A 20,059-nucleotide genomic window follows, 5' to 3' on the forward strand; every position below is an offset into this window, starting at 1 on the left:
ACGGGCATGTGCTGCCAAGGACGACACTGGACTTGGACCCACACCCAGGCCACCCCCAGGCCAACCACCCCCGAACCCTGATCATCCCAGGATGGGGAGAGACAGTAGAAATGGCGGGGGAGCTAGGAGGAGGCCGGGGAGCAGTGTGTGGGGTCAGAAGTTGGGCTGAGGGGTTGGGGGGAGTTGCCCAAGCACAGTCCCCTTTGGTCAGTGATGGAGCCTCAGAACCTGGAAGCTTGGCTGGGGCTGAAAGACTACGCAGTTGTGGATGAGGTAGGCTATAGGCGGAATGGCTACAGCCAATGAGCTGGGGAAGGGCAGGGCTGGGGCCCGGCCCTTGTCCTCTAACTGATGATCTGCCGAGGTCTTCTGTAGCCAGTCATGCCAGCCTGGGAGGCTCCTCTGTTGCTGCCCATTTGTAGGCCAATGACATGCTTTCCCTCCTGCAGCTGGCTCTCTGTGAATTCCCTCTTATGCTCCTGGGCTTTCTTCATAAACCAGTTGGGATCTCCATGGTAGTGCCCATCATTCTCGGTCACTGCCAAGCTACCCAGGGCCATCAGGGTCCTCTGAACTGCAGCCATGCCTTTGCCTTCAAAGAGGTCAACAGTCTGGAACATGTCAGTCTTGGTGACCCCATAGTCCTCAGCTGCCTTCAGGAACTGAGCCACCTGCTCCATCTGCTTAAAGACCATGGAGGGTTGGTTCTCGGGCACCTTCGCTGGCTTGGAGCCATCAGGATACAGGCTGTTCACCAGCTTGCTCAGAATCACACCGTTCTTCAGCCAGACCTGGAAGCCCAGTCGCCCACCGTCTGGGCGACCCACATCAGGGCCGCACTGTACTATGATCCATTCCACCAGCCATTCCTCCAGCTCCTCATCATACTTCTTCTCAATTTTGGGTTGCACTTCACAGCTCATGCCATAGGAAGTTCCCTTGTTGGCCATGTTTGGGGAGAGAGGGACTCCTCAGAGCTCACAGGAAGGAGTCAGCGCTGTCTGGACTTGGACAGTGGTTTTTACTATTTCTAACACACGCCACACTCTGAGGGGCCCTGAGAGGCAGGCCTGCGCTGGCGGGGCTTGGTTCCTCCAAGAGCCGAGCCTGAGGCAGGGGTTCTAAACCAGCTTCACTATGGAAATGAAATTAAGTATGGGGAATGAAATAGGAAAGCAAACAGAGCATGGAAGGAATAAAATGTGGGTTTTCAAGCCCATCACCACTTGGGCCCTGCTCCACTAGGAAACTCTGAGGGGCTGGGTCAAACTGACCTCAGAGCTATCTCCTTCCAGCGGAAGAGAGATGGAGGCTTTATGCACCAAATCACTGTTTTTATATTGGATGGTAGGAGCTTCCAGGGCATTAGCTTTCTGGATCTTCTGCCTTTCCCTATACACTGGTGGCATACACCACTGTGGCCAGGAAAAAAAGTCTGCAGGCAGTGTTACAGGTGTCCACACACGCAGCTTTCTGCTTGTAGAGGTGAATGTCAACAGGACAAGGTGCAGCACTGACAACTGCCATGCAAGCCAATAGAAAACTGTGCTGAGAGTATGAGCAGACAGTTCATAGGGCTCAGGGAGTGGGGACGGGGATCTTTGACATATAAAAGATAGTCTACTTCATCTAGGAAGAGATGCCCAAAAACTGCAACTGCACTGAGATGCCATTTCTCACCTGACAAATGGGCAAAAATCCAGGAGTTTGAGCACACAATCTGGATAAGGCCATGCAAACATGCTTTCTTACACATTGCTCCTGGGCGTGCAAATGGAACCACTTCCATGGAGAACAATCTTTCAAAATTAAAAATGAGTGCATGTTAAGTCTTGGCCCAGGGGTCCTGTTCATGAGAATTTATCCTATAGATATGCCTGCAAGCATTTGAGATGAAAAATAGACATTTTTATTCATTTTTCTTTTCTTTCTTTCTTTCTTTTTTTTTTTTTTTTTTTTTTTTTTTTTTTTGGTGTATGTGAGTGTATGTGTGTGAAAGACATCATAAAACAGAATAGGGGCAAGAAACCCAAGCATTCATCACTAGGAATGCTTAAGTAACCTATACTGCTTTGACAGGATAGAATTCTATGCTGCTATTTAAAACAAATGAGTTACCTTCTCTAGGCATATTTGGGGAGATTTCCAAAATATATTATAGACTAAAAAAAAAAAAAATATCAAGGTGCAAAATAACACATACAGTTCGATCACTTTTGTATATGTGTAATTGCTTATAATTTTCAAAAGAAACATGAGAAGAATTCAAGAGAAACTAATTAAAAAATCATACCTAAATAGGATGAAGAACAGAGGAGTAGAAACAGGAGTAGAAGCACTGTGTCTCTTTCAAATCATTTTTATTTTTAATTATATAAATACTGTACCTAATTTTTAAAGTAAATTTAATTTAAAAGTAACTGGTTGCATATTCCTGCTAAGTCCTCTTCTTCAGGCTAAACCTCTGCAGCTCATTCACTCTTTCCTCTTGTACAATAATTTCCGAATCTTTCATTACCCTGCTTCCTCCTCCTCAGATCTCCTACAAATATTTCAATGTTCCTTTTAAAACATAGTGCCCTGATCAAAAAATGGAACTCCAGATGAGGCAGAGCCAGGTTAGAGTACAATGTGATTCTTGCTTCCCTTATTCTGAGTAGATTGTACATCTCTATTAAAGTAAATAAGCTTTTATTAGTTTTTTTATTTTTACGTAATATCAGAATCACATTCAATAATATACCTGAATTGTTTTCACATAAAATGTTAAATCCAGTCTCTCCACAGTCTGCCCTATCAGTCCTAACCCTGCCCCCTTCCACCTCTAATATCACCCACCTAACACTGATTGCCACACACATACTTAAACTCAAGTATGAAACAAAAACGAATAATCACTGTACTATCTTCAACTATTAAGTAGCATCTAGGAAAGAGCAGCCAGGGAGGAAATAAAGCAGGGTCCTCACCATTACAATCTAACAAAGAACTTAATGCAGGAAGCTTGAAGCAAAAGGAAGACCTGTCCCACCAATTAACTCGGCAGTGCTGAGCTCAGTTTGATAAGATTGCTCGGTGTCCCAAGTATTGCGAGCAAAGTAGCGCAGGAGGAGGAGGAGGGGAGAGTCCTTGTGACTGTGCAGAGAAAGCACACAGGGACGGGGCGGGGGAAGGCTTATGTAACAATCTTGCTAAGATTGCCTGGTGTCCTGAACAATACAAGCGGGAATTGCACCGGAAAAAGGGGGGCTTATGTTGGGAAAGGGGCCGCTGTAACAATTTCACTAAGACAAAGAGCCTTTTTTAGCTCACTGAGAAAGAAAGCCTTTGTCGCTGTACATTTTTCCCAAGATTTAGAAGGGGGAAAATGAGGGGAAACCTATAAGCTAACTAAGGTATATAAACCCTGAACCCCAAAAGTCAGCATACTTAGTTAAGTATCCACTTGTAGCCTGGGTCAAGTGTATAGAACAAACTTACCAACACACTAACAAACTTATTAGCAACTTTCTTTCTTCTACACTTGGGGCGTTCAGACTAGCTAGCTGCCTGCTTACAACTTTGTGCTAATGTGTGTTTCATAAATAAACTTGATCTTATTCCCACATACGTGTTTGTCTCTTGCCTGAATTATTTTTTTGCCAGCGAGAGGAGAACCCAGGCAAGGGAGTGAGACTGTTAACTAGGGTCTCTCTCCCCTCCATAACAGAACAATAACTCTGTAAATCTAAAACTGTTTTAAAATAAGGGTTACTTTAAACACAGGCACAAACACACACACACACACACACACACACACACACACACACACACACACCATATCCTTTATTAAAGTTTATCTTGTAGAAAGTAACCTCTCCTAGCCTGAAAAATTGTTTTAAATATTAATTGCATTTTCTAATATATGTGCTGTCCACTCATTTCCTAAATACAGCTTCCATGTCTTTATTTTAGTTTTTGATAATATGAAAACATTTTATCCATAACCTTTAACTTTAATATTTCCTAGACTAGATGAAGCCTGGAGATTATTTAATCTAATGAACCATTTCACAGATAGGGAAACTGAAGTCCGTGGGGATAAATAGCTTCCACAAGATCACACAGCCACATTGCAACAAAGCAGAATTAGGACACAGATGACCCAATTCCCAGGCAGGAGTGTTCTGGTGCATTTTGGAAGCAAGTGATTTAGTTGAAAAAAAAAAAATCATTGTGGGTCAAGCTCAGAAGGGTCAAAAGGACAGACTGATCAGGAACAGCATATCCACTTAGCAATTTTGGATGTCTCTGTCAGTGATAAAGTAGTTAAGTTCTTTACCTTTAAAAAAAGATAAATAAGATTAAATGAACAGCACTATCTAATAGTAGATTTAGATTGCCTGTGATTACTAGAATATTAAATAATGATAAATATTTCACCTCTTTTCACATTCTCTAATTAAAATAGTATTTAAATTTTTAGTAGATATTTTTAGAAATTTCCAACATAAAATCCATTATTTAATTCCTGTTGGAATTTTTGCCCATATGGACTGACAGACCTCAGAAAATAGATTAGCCAAAGAATGTATATGCACAGCCCATGAACACAGACAATAGCATGGTGAAGGCTGGGAGGTGGGGGAGGGCTGCATGGAAGAGAGCAAAGGGGGGGAATGGGGAACATCTGTAATAGTGTCAACAATAAAAATAATCATGAATAGAACTTCCAGTCAAGATGAAGACGCACAACCTCATCAAAATTACAACTAAACAACAGGCCAAAAATCATTCAGAACCATCAGAAATCAAGTTACAGAACTAAAGAAGCCACATCAATCCAGAAGGGTAGGAGACACAGAACAGCAGGTCCCACGCTCACATGCGGTGGATAAAAATGTAAGCGGGGTATTTACCAGCCCCATACCAGGTCCCCCAGCCCAGGGTGCCAATGTCAGGAAAAGAAACCCTCATAACCTATGGCTGTAAAACCAGTAGGATTGGTATGGGCGAAAAAAAAAACTGCTGGACCTACCAAATTACTCAGGTACACTCCCTCTGAGCTCCAGCACCACCGGCACAGTAGCTTGACAGGCACCAGTGGCATTCGGGGAGGAACTTAAGTGTCTGGCATCAGGGTGAGAGCTGGGGCACAGCTTTCTCCCAGACAGAAAGGCAGGCAGAGGCCATTGTGCTTTTTCTGAGCCTTCCCCCCAAAGAGCCACAGAACTAGCAGGCGGGAGCCATATCTGAGACTCCATCAGCCTGGTTTACAATGTTTTCCCCACCCTGGTGTTTACCTGAGGCTCTGCCCCACCCAACTTATAGGCATGCCCCCAGCCCCATACCTCTGGCTAAGTGGCCCCAGGCCCAGCACTAGCAGCAGCCAGCTTTGGATCAAAAATTGGCTCTTCCTGGGAAACTTCATGCCCAGCAAAGGGAGCAGCCACCTGCACATTGCTTTATAGCTCATGCTGGATGGCCAAAGGCATAACACAGATTTTGGCTGACCCTGACCTGTACCATCCAGGAAACCCCAGAGTCTGTGTACCCAGTGGACAGCTACAGATCACATCAGAGCACCACCACCTTGCCATGACACAGCTGATCCTTCACAGAGGGTGGAGGCTGGTGGTCAGTGGTCATAGCCAGTCCTTAGAAATGACTGGCCTGGGTAAATCCATTCCACAGACCTACCAACAGCAAACAAGCCTCAATTAACAAAAGGAGGTTGTATTCAGTCAACAAAGAGAGCATACCTTGAGCACCCAAACTGGGTGATAGGGAAGGCTGTGCCACTGGAGCCTACAAGCTGCACTACCAAGACAGAGAGTCATAGCGGCTCTACCTAATATATAGAAAAAAAACACAGGAAGGCTGCTAAAATGAGGAGACAAAGAAACATGGCACAAATTAAAGAACAGATCAAAATTCCAGAAAAAGAACTAAACAAAATGGAGATGAGTAATCTATCAGATGCAGAATTCAAAACACTGGTTATAAGGATGCTCAAGGAATTTAGTGAGTGCTTCAACTGCACAAAAAAGAACCAGGCAGAAATGAAGGATATACTAATGGAAATGAACAATAAACAGGGAATCAACAGTAGAGTGGATGAAGCTGAGGATCAGATCAATAATATGGAACATAAGGAAACAAAAAACAACCACATAGAGCAACAAGAAGAAAAGAAAATCAAAAAAATAAGGGTAGTGTTAGAAGCCTCTGGGACAACTTCAAATGAACCAACATTCACATCATAGGGGTGCCAGAAAGAAAAGTTAAGGAGGAAGAAATTGGAAATCTATTTGAAAAAATAATGAAAGAAAACTTCCCTGATTTGGTGAATGAAATAGACATGTATTTCCAAGAAGCACAGAGTCCCAAACAAGATGGATACAAGGAGGACCACACCAACACACATCATAATTAAAATGCCAAAGGTTACAGATAAAGAGAAGACCTTAAAAACAGCAAGAGAAAAGCAGTTAGTTACCTACAGGTGAGTTCCTGTAAGGCAGTCAGCTAACTTTTCAAAATAAACTTTGCAGGCTAGAAGAGACTGGTAAAAAATATTCAAAATCATGAAAAGCAGGGACCTACAGCCAAGTTGGCTCTATCCAGCAAAGATATTACTTAGAATTGAAAGGCATATAAAGAGCTTCTCAGACAAGAAAAAATAAAGGAATTCATCACCACCAAACCATTATTATATGAAATGTTAAAGGGACTTATTTTAGGAAAAGAAAAAGATCAAAACAATGATTAATAAAATGGCAATAAATACATATCAATCAACAGTGGAACCCGAAGAACAAACTAAACACACAAAAAGAAAAGATTCAGAATCATGGATATGGAGAGTGTTTTGGGGGAATGGGTGAAGAGGTGAGGGGATTAAGAAGTATAAATTGGTAGTCACAGAATAGCCATGGGGATGCAAAGTACAACACAGGAAATGGAGTAGTCAAAGAAGTTATACACACAACCGATGGGCATGAACAAAGGTGGGGGAGTTGCTTGAGTGAAGTGAGGGGTGCTGGGGGGTTGGAACAACTTTAACAACACAATCAATAAAATATTAAAAACAAATAATTAAATAATAAACAAGACTTAGGCTGCTTTAATATAAAATTAACTCCTGGGATGCAAGGTGGGTACAATAAGCACAAATCAATTAATGTGATACTCCACATAAACAAAATGAAGGATAAAGATCATATCATCAAATCAATAGATGCAGAAAAAGCATTTGGTCAAATCCAGCACCCATTTATAATAAAAACTCTCAGCAAGGTTGGAGTAGAGGGAACATACCTCGACATAAGAAAGACCATATATGACAAACCAACAGCTAATGTCATATTCCACAGGGAAAACTACAAGGATTTTCCTTAAGATCAGGAATAAGACAGGGATGTCTGCTTTCACCATTCTTATTCAGCATAGAACTGGAAGTCTTTGACAAAGCAATCAAACAAGAAGAAGAAATAAAAGGCATCTAGGGAAAAGAATGAACAAAACATTTAAAACTGTAATTCAAAGAAGTTCCCTGAATTTAAAAAGTCTTAGATCTACAAACCAAGGAGAAATGACACAAACTGGTCAATACTGGGCATATCTTAAGCAAAATTATTGAACTTTAAAGATAAGGAAAAATACTCTTTAGGCATTCAGGAAAAAATGAAGATCAGATTGGCATCTATTTTCTAAACAGCAATATTTTATAGTAGGACCCACAGGAGCAACATTTTTAAGATATTCAATGAAAGAAAAAATGAGTTAAGGATTTATATCTGCTGAAATTGTTTTTCAACTATAAAGACCACAGACAAAGAGTTGTAAATATACTAGAGTTCAGGAAATGTTGTTCCTATAAGATCTTCCCGAATAAGATACTACAGAGCAATCCAGCACAAGAGGTGGAGAGGTAAGCACTGAATATATTGAACTGTAGAACAAACACTAAAAGATGGATAAGACTGATGACATTTATTTGTATTATACAAATTCCAGATATTAGGTATCAGCTTCCTAGCTACATATTTTAAGCTATCCAACAAAAGAAAGTATGAACTAAGTATATCACTTGAAGCTGATAAACCAAATAACAGTAGTTTAATTGTACTTAAAAGACTATACAGATTAAATTTTGTCTTTTTAACATTGAAGATTAAAATTAAAACAAAAAAATAAGGGATCCAAGATGGCAGAGGAGTAAGTGGAAGCTACACTAACCTCCTCCCAGGACCAGTCTGGAATTACAACTTAATTGTGGAGAATTCACCTGGAATAACCAACTGAACACTAGCTGGAGAGAAGGCTGCTACATCACAACGTGACCGGTAGGAAGTGTGGAGACACGGAAGGGCTGGCTGGGCTCCCACAGGGGGCAGGTGAAGGGACTGAGACAGCTCAGCAGCCAGGAGTTCCTTCTGAGAAGGGCAGGGTCTAAACGCCCAGCGGGGCTTCCCAGCCTACAGCAACAGAGCGTAAAGTAAAATAGTATCCAGCTGTGAAAAGCTAAAATAGCAGGGTTACTTGCTAGCCTGAGAGAAACAGCTGGAGAAAAACAGCCGTTAAGCGGACCACATACAAAAATACTTTGGCACGCACTTACCCTGGGCTCAAGCAGAGGGAGGGCAGAGAGGACTAGAGATGCTTGGGGACAATTTGGGGTGGTGGCTTTGAAGGGAGAACTGGGGGAGCAGCAGACCAGGTCCCAGTGCTGACTCATTCCCCATACTTCAGGCAGACCATTCCCCTCCAAGTGGCACCAACCTGAGGGAAAGCAAAAGCCCCGCCTACAGGACTTAAGCTGCTCCACCCTCGGTCCTTAAGCCTCACGGCTAATCACAGATTGAATAGACTAACAACTAAAGGAGACAGACAAAGGCAGTAGATCTCTGGAAGTCTCCAACAGGCTGCTTAGGCCCAGACTGGTACAGGATCTAACGCCACCAGGGGCAGATCCAGGAAGTGCAGATCAATCTAAGAAGCAGCAACAAACAAGAAGAGTCACAAAAATGGGGAGACAGAGAAACAACCACCCATCGAAAGGAAAGGAAGAATCCCAGAAAGAATGCTATGTGAAATAGAAGGAAGCTAACTATCAGACATGGAATTCAAAACATAGATTATAGAGAAGCTCAATGAGATCAGTAAGCACAAAGAAAACTACAAAGAACTCCAGGGAAACTACAAGGAACTTACTGAGAATTACACCAGCATGAAAAAGGATATAGAAACTATCAATAAGAGCCAGGAGGAAATGAAGAATACAATTTCTGAATTGAAGAACACAGTAGAAGGAATTAAAAACAGGCTAGAGGAAGCAGAAGATCGGATCAGCGAGCTGGAAGACAATGTAGACAAAAACTCCCAGACAGTGCAACAAAATGAAAAAAGAATGAAAAAAAACGAAGAGGTTCTAAGAGAGCTGCAGGACAACATGAAACGTAATAATATTCGTATCACAGAAATTCCAGAAGGAGAAGAAGAGGAGCAAGGGATAGAAAACCTGTTTGAAGAACTAATGACAGAAAACTTCCCTAACATGAGGAGAGAAAGAGTCACGCAAGTCCAGGAAGCACAGAGGGTCCCAATGAAGATGAACCCCAACAGGCCCACTTCAAGACACATCATAATTAAAACGGCAACATTCAAAGACAAAGAGAGAATCCTAAAAGCAGCAAGAGAGAAACAACTAATAACATACAAGGGAGCTCCAATAAGGCTATCATCAGATTTGTCAGCAGAAACACTACAAGTCAGAAGGGAATGGCAAAAAATATAATATTCCAAGCAATGAAAAACAAAGGCCTACAATCAAGAACACTACCCAGCAAGCTCTCATTCAAAATGGAAGGTGAAATAAGGAGTTTCCAAGACAAAAGAAGGCTAAAAGAATGCATCTCCACCAAACCAGCACTGCAAGAGATGCTAAAGGGTCTGCTTTAAAAAGATAAAGAAACAGAGAGAGACAGAGAGGAACACGAGTACAAAATGGGGAAAATGACAATGAGTAACTACCTATCGATAATAACCTTAAATGTAAATGGATCAAATGCACAAATCAAAGACATAGGGTAGCTGAATGGAGTAGAAAGCATGACCCACATATATGCTGTCTACAAGAGACCCACCTTAGAACAAAAGATCTACACAGACCGAAAGTGAAGGGATGGAAAAAAAGTATTTCAAGCAAATGGACATGAAAAAAAAAAGCAGGGGTAGCAATGTTTATATCAGACAAAACAGATTTCACAGCAAAGTCCATAAAAAGAGACAAAGAAGGACATATAGAATTTATAGGTGAGCTACTGAAAAATACAAAATAATTTTTCTCTGATTTAGCAAGACAAAGATACAAAGGAAATAAAATCCATACTAACAGGTGGCCCAAATGCGAGAGCATTTTCATACACAATTTAAAACAATTTTTTATAAATAATAATTTATTCATTTATTTATTTACTTATTTTTAGAGAGAGGGGAAAGGAGAAAGAGAGGGAAAGAAACATCACTGTGTGGTTGCCTCTCACTCGCGCCCCCAACTGGGGACCTGACGTGCAACCTAGTCATGTGCTCTGACTGGGAATCGAACCAGCAACACTTGGTTCGCAGACCAATGTAAAACAATTTTTAATGCCAACTGTTATGTTTACTTAGGTGAATAATTTTTTTTGAAAATAAATAAAAGCAAAATTCACTCGATACCCTACATCTTTCAGAGAGATAAAATGGAAGAAAAAAAAAAGCTACAGAAAGAAGTGTCCTGCCTCCAGGGTACCTAATCAACCAAAGAGCTCAGAGTAGACTTTCCAAACACCTACTTAGAAATTAACTTATTCTTCCAGATCTGTTCCTGTGGTTTTCATTTAGCTAAAGATCATTTTACCATTTACACTTGATATAAGTTGTTATATTTCCAACTGCTCCCTAGATTTGTAAATGAGATGTGCATCAAGGGTAGAAGACATTAAAATGTATGGCTTTCTTTACATCTTTTCATTCAGTGAAGATGTTTAACACCAATAATAGGAGATGATGGGAAAATGGGTGAAGTGGGGAAATGAGTACAAAATACTAGATCTGAAAATTTGTGATGATATATCTAACATATCTTCACAGTGACTAAATACATATATTAAGTACTTTGAAAAGAACCGTGTATATTTAAACAGTATCAACCAATTAACAAGCATTTAGTCAACATACTATAGGGAATACAAAGGAATACAAGAAATGATCAACTTATAACCACCTGATTTACAACTAACAATTGTACAGCACCCATTAGTGTCAATAATTTGAATTTAACAGTTTCTGAGCATCTTATGTAGGCCAGAAATGAAAACAGAAACTCGTAAGACCTTTCTGCTTCGTGAATTTAATAAAGTAGCGATTATTTTCTCTCTTACTCCTAACTTAGATCAGGTTAGTTGACATTGCTGATTAAGGTGAAGGGAAGTCAAGCAATTAAGCAACAAGTCAACTTTGGGGGTTAGAAAAGTCCTTTTCAATTATCCCTGGATATGAGAACAGCAGAAGGTTTTATGACCTAAGAATCAAAAAAATGAAGGGGAAATGCAATGCATGAGGGATAACTGGGCTAATTCAAACATGGGCTGGGTATGATAATTATTCATAGCTATTAGGAAATTATTAGTTTTGTCAGATGTGACAATAGTATAGTATTTATGCAGGAAAACATTGTTATTGTTTAGAGATGTTTAATGACATATTTAGGGCCAAATATCATGATGTTATTTATTTAAATCGCTTCAGGGTTAAAAAAGAGAGAACTGAACTGAAAGAGTTTCAGATATATCTGCCTCCTGCAAACGTTTGTCTGCTGTGGAACTTTGATCCCTGAAACTGGAGGAACCTTTGTCTCTGTCTCCCCATGCAACATGTTCCCATTTTCTGAGAACCACGATGGCAGGTTAGAGTTACCGATCAGCTAGGAATTAAATATGTTTTTAGGCTTGAAATGACACTGAGAGAATATCATACAACCTTATTTTTATCTCATTCGCAATATTGGTTTTTATGATAAAATAAAATCATACAATTAAAAAGGTATTTAACTCTTATTTACAGCTAAAAAATATGTGCCTGGAATGAGATTGAATCTATATATTAATCTTTGAAAATTTGACTCTTTTTTTTTTTAATCTCTGTACTCTTGAACGTAGCATGACTTCTTTTTATTTTGGTCTTGCTTTAATATCATTTTATAATGTTTTATAATATTCTGCAAAGTGATCTTACACTTCATTTGTTAAATTTATTTCTAGGCAGATTGTGCTGTTGTTATTATTGCACCTATTGTACATGGAACAGTTCTTACTTTTTAATTTTCTGTTTGAAGCCAATATATAAATATCAGTCTATACATGTGTGGAGATCTGCACATGTGTCCAGTGTATTATGTCCATCTTATATCTGAGAACCATGAAAAGCTCAATTATTATCTTTAATTTTTTTAAATTTCTATAAAAACCACCATATAATCTGTGAATCTCTCTAATTCTTGTGTGTGTATTTCTCTTTCTGGTCTTCCTGCACCAGCTGATGTCTTTAATGCAGTGTTAAGTATTGTAAAAGTGTTAGTAGTAGGAATTGTTTCATGGCTCCTAGTTTTAGATAGAAATGTCTTCTAAAGTATATAAGCCAAATACATATTTTAGTTTATTTTCTTGTATTTCACTTTTTTAGGTGCCCTTTGTAAGCTAAGGAAGTTACCTTCTATATATAGTTTTAGAGCTTGAATCATAAGTGAATTAAATTATATTGCTTTTTTTATTTTTCTCCTTTATTCTACTACTGAGTGGCTTACATTAATAACATTGCATTCCTGGGATACTCCAGCTTGGTCTTTTTTTGCTATACTTTGCTGCACTTGATTTGCCAATATTTTATTTAGGAATATTTTATTGATGCCATGCATAAAATTAGTCCAATGTTCCTTTTGTATATTATCTTTATCCAGTTTTGTTTTCAAAGTTATACCAGCCTCGTCAAACAAGGTGAGGAATGTTTCCTTTTTATATTCTGTAAGTGGTTGTAGGATTGGAATTTTGTTCCTAATATGTTTGTAGAATTTGCAAATAAAACTCAATGGGTGTTTATTTTATGCATGGAACAGCTTTCGAGTGTTGATTCATTTTTTTAATGCCTTAGCTGCATCCTGCAAGTTTTCAGATGTAATATTTTTATTTTTCAGTGTTAAGTATTCTCTCATTTCTCCTATAATCTTTCCTTTGATCAAAAATTTGGTTTTAAATGCTCTTAACTTCTAAACGTAATTTCTTTCTTTCTTCCTTTCTTATTTTTTAATGACTTCTAATTCAATTACATTGGTCAGAAAAAGTGGCCTCCATAATACTAGCTCTTTAAAATTTGTTGAAATTGCATTATAGACTGACACATTTCCCACTTTTATACAAGGTCATTGTGTGAAAAAAGAGAATGTGCATCCTCCTGTAGTTGACAGCAGTTTTCCACTATATGTCCATTAAATTAAGCTTGTTAATTTTGTTCTTTTAAATCTTCTGTTTTCTTAATCATATTTTTGTCCACATGACCTATCAATTACTGAGAGAAGTGTGTTAAATTTTTCAACTATGATTGTGTATTTGTCTCTTTGTAGTCCTATTGGTTATTTTCTATAACTTAAAATTACGCTGATGGGGCATCACACTTGCAATTATTATATATTCTTGGTAAATTAATCCCTTTATCAAAACCAACCCGATCTGTAGTAATGTTTCTTGCTAAAAGTCTATTCTGTCTGACAGTAAATAGCTACATTGGCCTTTTTTTGTTAGTTAGTATATGCCTTTCACTTCGTCCCTCACCTCATTGTTAAGATCTTTAAACTTTCTGGATCTCTATATTTGACATGTATATAAGAGCATAGTAGACAAAAAAAGGACATCTGATAGAGATGGTGGCGTAGGCAGACATGGTTCACCTCTTCACACAACCACATCAAAATTACAACTAAAATATAGAACCATCATCCAGAACCATCAGAAATCGAGCTGAATGGAAATCTGACAACTACGAAATTTAAGAAACCACATCCATGGAGACTAGGAGGTGGGGCGCAGATGCAAAACGAGCTGGCCTATCACCCTCATATGGTAAATAAAGATTTGGGAGGGACATCTCAGGAATGAGGAGTTCCAGCCTCACACCAGGCCCCCAGCCCAGGGTTCCATTGCCAGGAAGATAAGTTCTCACAACTTCTGGCTGCAAAACCCAGTGGAGATTGAGCCAGTGGAAGAAACTGCTGGAGCCTCAAGCAATTCCTCATAAAGAACTCACACATGGACTCACCTACTCAGACTCACTCCTTGTGGCTTCTAGCACTGGGGTAGCAGCTTGAAAGGCACCTGTGGCATACAGGGAGAAACTGAAGTGTCTGGCATCAATGCCAGCAGAGGCCATTGTCTCTTTTCTAAACCCTACCCTAACAGAGCCGGCAGGCTGGTACCATATCTGAGACTCCATCCACCTAGCTAACACTGATTGGTGATCTTCAGAGGCTCTGCCCCACTCACGTATGGGCCCACTCAAGCTGCTTTTCCATATAAATATCTGGTCTTGACTCCTGCTTCATAACTTCCTAAATCCCACCAAACAAGCAACAGTTGGCCTCAGTGAACTCCAGCCCTTACTCCCAGCAGCCAGCTTAGATTCACAGCTTGGCTACACCTGGGAATCTCCAAGCCCAGCACAAGTAGCAGCCATCTCAGATTATAGCTCAGGTTGGGTGCCCCAGGCAAAACACAGGTGGAGGCTGAACTTGGCCTGTACCACCCAGGAAACCCCAGGGCCAGCATACACAGTGGACAACTACAGACCATATCAGAACACTACCACCCTGCCCCTGCACAGCTGATCTCCACGGAGGGTGGAGGATGGTGATTAATGGTCACAGCCAGTCCTTGCAGCTGACTGGCCTGGGTAAATCCCTCCCATTGATCTGCCAACAGCAACCAAGGTTAAACTACAAGAGGCAGGAGTACTCAGTGCCCCTGAAGGGCACACCTTGAGTACCCACTTGGGTGATAGGGGAGGCTGTGCCACTGGATCCTACAGGATACCTACTACATTAGGCCATATTACCAAGACACAGAGTCAAAGCAACTCTACCTAATACACAGAAACAAACACAGGGAGGTTGCCAAATTGAGGAGGCAAAGAAAAATGGCCCAAATAAAAGAACAAAACAAAACCCCAGAAAAAGAACTAAACAAAATGGAGATAGCCAACCTATCAGATGAAGAGTTCAAAACACTGATGATCAGGATGCTCAGAGAACAACTACAAAATAAAGGAAGAAGCTAAGGTTATACAAAGTGAAATAAAATATATACATATACAGGAAACCAATAATGAAGGGAAGGAAGACAAGATTCAAATCAATGACTTGGAACAAAAAGAAGACAAACATTCACCCAGAACAGAAAGAAGAAACAATTGAAAAAAATGGGGAGAGGAGTAGGATCCTCTGGGACAACATCCAAATCATAGGGGTGCCAGAAAGAGAAGAGGGAGAGCAAGAAATGGAAAACTTATTTGAAAAAGTAATAGAGGAAAACCCTAATTTGGTGAAGGACATAGACATGTAAGTCGAGGAAGCACAGAGAGTCCCAAACAAGTTGGACCCTAAGAGGACCACACTAAGACACATGATAATTAAAATGCCAAAGGTTAAATATTGAGAGAATCTTAAAAGCAACAAGAGAAAAGGGGAGTTATCTACAAAGGAGTTCCCATAAGACTATCAACAGATTTCTCAAAAGAAACTTTGCAGGCAAGAACTATTCAAAGTGAGGAAAAGCAAGCACCTACAACCAAGATTACTCTATTTAGAATGCAAGGGCAGTTAAAGTGCTTCCCAGGAAAGATAAAGCTAAAGGAGTTCATCATCACCAAGCCATTATTATATGAAATGTTAAAGGGACTTATTTAAGAAGAAAAAGAAGATCAAAACTATGAACATAAAATGATAACAAACCCACAACTATCAACAACTAAATCTAAAAAATAAAAAACAAAAACAAAAACAAACTAAGCAAACAACCAGAACAGAAACAGAATCATAGGTGTGGGGATCAGTTTAAGGGTTATCATCTGTGAGGGGGAAGAGATAGAAAGGGGGAAATGGTTCAGATATTAAGAATCATAATTGGTAGAAACAAAATAGACAGAAGGATGTTAAGAGTAGTATAGGAAAGGGAGAAGCCAAGGAACTTACATGCACAGTCCATGGACATGAACTAAGGGGGGTGGGATTGATGTAGGGAAGGGAGGTACCCGGTAGATGGGGGCAAAGGGAAAAAAAATGGGACAATTGTAACTGCATAATCAATAAAATATACTTTAAAAAAGAGCATAATATGGACACTTTTAATATCTAACTTATTTTAACTAGAGCATTCAGTTCATTTAAATTGGTTACAATTATTGATATATTTGGATTTATTTCAAATGTCCTATTTTGTTTTTATTGATTTTTGCTTTATAATAATTTTTTGTCCCCTTTCTTGCCTTCTTGTGGTTTGATAGACTATTTCCCCTCATTCCATTTTATTCCTTTTCTTGCTTTGAAAGTTATGGTGTGTCTGCACCCTTATATTAAGTACCCTAAAGATTGCAACATGCATGTTTAACTTTTTAAGGCTTAAAGGCTATGTCTTTACTCTCTTTCTGAATAATTGTCGGCAGCCGTCTGTCTCGAGAGACGATGGTGTAGCTTCTTAAGAGTCTATCTTCACCGCCAAGAATGGTTGTGCAGTCCAACTCGGGAGTGACACGGTATCTGTCTCCTCCCGTGTTGAATCGACATCTTGCGATGACGCTGGAGTGTCCTCTCCAGTGAAGCTGAAGCTACAGAGCCTGGGCAGGGTGATATGGAGGGTCTGCTGTTGCCCATGCAGCAGACCCCCCCTCTCTTCGCAGCTGAAGGGTCCAAGGGAAAGACGGAGTCAATACAGCTTGGCTTCAGGTGCGCCGCAGGAGTTGCCGGTGTTGACTACAACGTCAAACTGCCTTAGAGACTCCGGCTCCGGATTTTCTGTCGGGGTTTACTCCCCTTAGCCTTTCCCCTGAAGAGGTATGCCACAAGGCAGCGGGGGTTTTTTGGAGTCAGAGTTTTCCTTCTCTTTTCTGAATAATACAGAACCAAAAATGTTTAAACACCAGCCACCATCCTCTTACTCACATGGTCTTGTTGCTTGATTTATTCATGCTGCTTATTTATTTCCTGTGTCTCTCAGCTCAAAACTCTCCTTTCTGATCTGCACTGCGCTGAGACTCTATAGACTGGATTTCCCGGACTTTCTTTCTTTTTTTTTTTTTTTTCAGATTTAATGTGTTTTATTGATTAAAATATTACATTTGTGCCAATTTCCCTTCCCTCTGCTCCCCTCCACCCGGTGGCCCCCCTCCCTCCAGTTGTCCCCCCCTTTTAGATTATGTCCATTAGTTGTGCATACAGTTCCTCCCAACCTCTCTCCGTCTATTCCATTCCCTCCTACCTTGATCTCCAATTCCTATATCATCTCCCTCCCTTTCCCCATTCCCCCTCCCTGTTGACCTCCCCCCAATATGCTTCCCGTACCCACAGTTCCTTTTCCACTCTCGTTGCCTATTTAGTTTGCCTTTGTTTCATCTCCCTAGCTTCTGTTTTTTAAACCAGTCCCTTTAACATCTCATATAACAGTGGTTTGGATCTAATGAACTCTTTCAGTTTTATTTTGTCCTGGAAACACTTTCTCTGTCCTTCTATTCTGAATGACAATTTCGCTGGATAGAGTATTCGTGGTTGTAGGTTTTGGATTTTCATTACTTTGAATATTTCTTGCCAGTCCCTTCTTGTCTGTAGGGTCTCCCTTGAGAAGTCAGCTGATAGTCTAATTGGGACCCCTTTGTACATAATTCTTTTCTTCTCTCTTGCTGCTTTTAAGATTCTCTCTTTATCTTTAATTTTTGACATTTTGATTATAATGTGTCTTGGAGTGGTTCTCCCTGGGTCCAGTCTCTTGGGAACTCTCCTTGCTTCCTGGACCTGCAAGTCAATTCCCTTCCCCAAGTCTGGGAAGTTCTCCTTTATTATATTTTCACTCAATTTTTCAAGTTCTAGTTCATCTTCCTCATTCTCTGGCAAACCAATCATTCTTATGTTGGGCCTTTTATAGCTGTCCCAGAGGTTTCTGATACTTTCATTGTTGCTTCCCATTTCCTCTCGCTGCATTGGTTGACTGCTTGTTCCTTCTCCATATTCCAGTTTGTTGAAATGAACTCTGGATTTTTTCTTACCTTCTATCTCGTATGCGGTTTTGTTCCTTTCGTTATGAAATTTTTTCGCTTCTTTCTTATCTTTTTCCTGCTCTTTTGTGAATTCTGTAAGCCACCTGATAACAATGGCCCAGAACTGAGCCTCTGACAGGTTTCTTATCTGTTCATCTGTCAGGTTCTCTATCTGCTGTCTGGTGAGTTGTGTCACCGGTATTTCTATAGTTGTCTGCCTCATTTTGACAGATGCGTTTTGTTTTCTTGGGCCGGCTGTCGGGGGCAGTGCCTGTGTACTCGTAATGACCCAGCGACCGGCGGGCACGTTTGGCGTCACAAATCAGCGACCGGCGCCTGCCTGTCCGCGACCTATTTCGCAGCCCTGTGGTGCTTTCTTTGGGGGCGGGGGTCCAAGATGGATTCACACAGTTATTCAGCTAGGAGACCGGGATCCGTCCTCCCGCCCCCCTGGGCCTCACTGTTCAAGGCGATGCGGCGGCCGCTCTCCCCAGCGCCGGAGTCGCGCACCGCCAGGGGCTTGCGTAGCCGGGACTCCTCGCCGGGGTCGCGCACCGCCAGGGGCTTGTGCAGCCGGGATTCCTCGCCCCCCACCGCTCCAGGTGCGACCGCAAACAGCACTGCCCTCTTTAACTCTTACCTGCCCAAATGGCACCGCTGGTTTATAACTTCATATGTTTGACTTCCGTGTAGTTTTATTTTCTGGAATTTCTAGTTATCCTTTGTTTTGAAGTAGTTGTATTCCTCTCTAGTTGTAGAGGGAGACCTAGCGTGTCCGTCTAAGCCTCCATCTTGGCCGGAAGTCTGGATTTCCCGGACTTTCTTGTCCACTGACTTCCTATTATGTTGTTACTAGAGAAACAAAAAGGAGGTGAACGGTTAGAGGAAAGGAGAAATCAGTGCTTTCAATTTTCCAATGCTGGTCAGCATTGCCCACCAGGAACTTCACTGGTCTAGCCCTCAGCGTTTTTCAGACCTCCCAACACCAGCCTCAGCAATCTCCCTCAGGGCAATTAGCAGCCCTCAGGGCACTCTCTCTGAGAAGACCAAGATGCAGCTTACTACAAAATGTAAAAAAAAAAAAGTAAGAATTAAAAGGTAAGGCAGGTTCCAAAATAAATATAATGTTATAGTGACACCTTGTGGATTCTGGAAGTATAGCACTGACTGAAGCTTCAGTGAAATTAAGCACCAAAAATACAATACTTAGGTATACTGGATTGTTTTTTTTAAATGTATGTCTTAATTAAACTAGAAAAATGAATAAAAAATAAACATATGATAATAGAAACATAAATACATAAATTGGTGAAATTACTTTTCTATCCCTTATGCTACACAGCACTAGATCACTCCTTAAAAAGACTAGCTTTTTCTAGCTCAGTTTACTGATCTTTTAAGTTTCCCAAATATAAAGACCTCATTTATTTCTTCAAATAAACCAATGATCCTCACCCTTTGTCATGATTAAATTTTTTTCCTATTTATATGTCTTTTAGTTGTGTTCTGTACTTTTCTACTTTTTTCATTAAAATTTTCAACTTGTCAAAAAACCCTGAAATTTTATCAACTTACTCTAGTACATTGTGTTTTTGTGTGATATGATATAAACATAATTCATCCTTGAATTTTTCTATTTTTCTAAATTTTCCCTTTCTTAAATAACTTTCTTGCTTTAATCACCTTGTGCTGCTATTTCTGATGTGTGTGCCAGTTATTACTTCAACAGAATTCAATTGTCTTTGTG

At 40.3% G+C, this 20,059-nt stretch overlaps 1 pseudogene; it reads right to left on the reverse strand.

Annotated features, from left to right (window-relative positions):
• Positions 1-344: 344 nt before the first annotated feature.
• LOC150001605 (transgelin pseudogene) lies at positions 345-989 on the reverse strand (annotated as a pseudogene).
• Between the last annotated feature and the right edge of the window lie 19,070 nt (positions 990-20,059).

This window comes from Furipterus horrens, unplaced genomic scaffold, assembly GCF_987537825.1.
Source record: "Furipterus horrens unplaced genomic scaffold, mFurHor1.1.pri manual_scaffold_9, whole genome shotgun sequence".
In the NCBI taxonomy this organism is placed as follows: domain Eukaryota; kingdom Metazoa; phylum Chordata; class Mammalia; order Chiroptera; family Furipteridae; genus Furipterus; species Furipterus horrens.